This window comes from Limulus polyphemus, unplaced genomic scaffold (genome assembly GCF_000517525.1).
Source record: "Limulus polyphemus unplaced genomic scaffold, Limulus_polyphemus-2.1.2 Scaffold8326, whole genome shotgun sequence".
In the NCBI taxonomy this organism is placed as follows: Eukaryota; Metazoa; Arthropoda; class Merostomata; order Xiphosura; family Limulidae; genus Limulus; species Limulus polyphemus.
The window spans coordinates 270-3,030 of NW_013673936.1; positions in this window are offsets into that span (position 1 = coordinate 270).

Consider the following 2,761-nt stretch of genomic DNA (forward strand, 5'->3'; position numbering starts at 1 on the left):
TCAACAATCGCGCTAAACAAACGCTATAGCAACGAACGTCAATAATACTCTGACCGCAGATCAACTACTCACTATCCATCCACACATTACAATAATCTCCCGCGTCACGTTTTCCCCTCTTATATATACCAGCCTACCCCATATCTAGCAAGAACTAGAACATTCGCCAAAGTACATGATAGTTCTAGAAACGTTGCGTCACAGTAGTCATGTGACTCGATGACGCAACAATATGTTTTGAGGAAGTTGTAATGAGTAAAAGTAGGCTCTTACATTTTTCTTGTTGGAATGATTTTACCATTCATATAACATGCTACGAATGAAACATGTCAAAGTGAAAAAAATTATATGTATTATGATAATAGTTACCGTTGATAATCCCATTACCGATGCAAACCACAATACGTCAAATAACTGTTCATGGAAAACGCAATTTAAAGCATCATTAGACGTTCCTTGATTTGTAGTGAATGTTTTCATAACTACGTGTGAAATGGTACATTTTAATGCTTCAAAAGCTTATGACCTATATAAACTATTTATTGTGGATGAGTTTATCTGAACTTTAAGAACACAGATATGTATCTAGATTTTAGGTTCTAATGTATAATATTCTCTATTATACATGATGAAGTCCTCTTTCGATCAAATGATTTATATGCAAACATTAATTCCAGGTTATAATTTTTCATAATGAAAAAAGGTTACAATATGTAAACGGAATTTTTATTATCCTTAATAGTTTCATGAAAAGTTCTATCATCAAATCATAAAGCTACACCTATTCAATTTTTTTTTTATTTTTTGTTTTTGATGATTGGCCATAACCCAATAAAGTTTCTATGTAATCTTGGTACTGATATAATCCATTTGTCCAATAAAGACTTTTTTCATTTAATAATTTGTTTGTTTGTAATTAATCACAAAGCTACACAATTAACTATCTGTGCTCTGACCACCACGGATATCGAAACACGGTTTCTTGTGTTATAAGTCCGCAGGCATACCGCTGTGCCATTGGGGTCTTCATTTAATAAAACATCAACTTTAGAAAACAATATGTAACGTATGTCATGCTGGAGTAACTTTTATGTCCCTTCATTATTAACTTTGTATGTTTTTTTGTTCTTAAGCAACAGGCTCTCTGTGGTCTATCCACCGCCGGTATCGAAACCAGAATTTTTGCGCTATAAGCTTACATCTTTTTTTCCCATTTTAAATTTTAAGTACAAAATAGTTTCAAATAAATCTAGGAATTCTGCATCTCATATAATATTCCATCAGGGATAAATTAGAAACACTCAATAAATTAAGTTCTGATTTTACATATTCACAAGAAGTTGAATGAATAATACTCATTTTATTCTTAAGTAAAATATCTGATACAAATAAATTGCCAGATATAACACATCGTAAGTATTAACCTAAGTGACTTAAACAGTTAAAACCCAATATAATCACAAATACAGGACAACTAAGACTTCCAATCCACAAATAATTTCTCTTAAAAATAAATTACTTCAACAAATAAATATCATAACGTCATAAATATTACTTAATTAACTTAAACACGCTGAGGGTGCCCGTTAAGGAAATAAGAATTGTATGAAGGACAATGTTAGTTATTTCTTTTGTTATTAAATCCCTAATGACCTTTTAGATGCTAATTGCATACCCTGCTTTGTGGAAGATAATAAATGATTCATTTAACTGATTACGTACTTTAAATTCAAAGCCAAAAGTCTATAAAAAAGTGGAAATGCGTTCTATTTCAAGTTGATTTTTATCCTTCTTCTTCAATAAAAATCCTAAAACAAAATAATTCATGTTCACCATTAGACAGTTAATGACCTAGCGGTGGCTCCAATCTAACTTAAAGAACAATTAGTACATTTATTTCATATACCACTCGAAGTTTTAAAGACAGGTATTCTATCCTTGTATGTGGTAGAAACACTCTTATTGTTTAAATAGTTTTAAATAACGGTTTATAATGCATATTAGAAAGTGTTTTAGTAAAAATTTCTTAATATTTTATATCTCTGATAGGTTGTTTAGGCAGAGTATTCATAATGAATCTAAGTTTCAAATGGACAGCAACTGCCTGTTGTAGAAACCTATAAATGTAGAGGACGACGTTTCGAAAGTCTTCCGCCTTTCATCTTCAGAAATATAATGATATAAAACTGTCAACGTTAACTGGGAATGCAACACCTAAAGTTAAACACTTTAACAGATGATGTCACATTGATGACTGATGTGGTGTTTTGACCAAGGCATTGATACATTTCTAGTCAACACAACGAGCTCAAGTACTGAGTGAAAGGCCTCGTTGGCAGTGGTGTCTATCCCAAGGTACATACAGTCCAGATGCTGTTACGTTTCTTCTTGTTGGAAACCCATAGTAAATGATCAATAAAGAAATATTATCAGTCTCATTGCTATGTGTTTAGATGTTCCTGTAACTCAAGAAAGTCGTCGTATATTAAGCACAGATTGAACAAAATTGTTTTTACGACTCTGTATATTATATAAAGGGAAACTACGTCATCTACTATTGGAGTACTTATCTAGATAATGCAATTGAATACGTGAATACATAAGGGCCTGATGCTGTTCTTAATAGAATGTGGCCCGGCATGGCCAGATGGTTAGGGCACTCGACTCGCAATCTGCGGGTCGCGGGTTCGAATCCCCGTCCCACCAAAACATGGTCGCCCTTTCAGCCGTGGGGGCGTTATAAGTGGCGGTTAATCACACT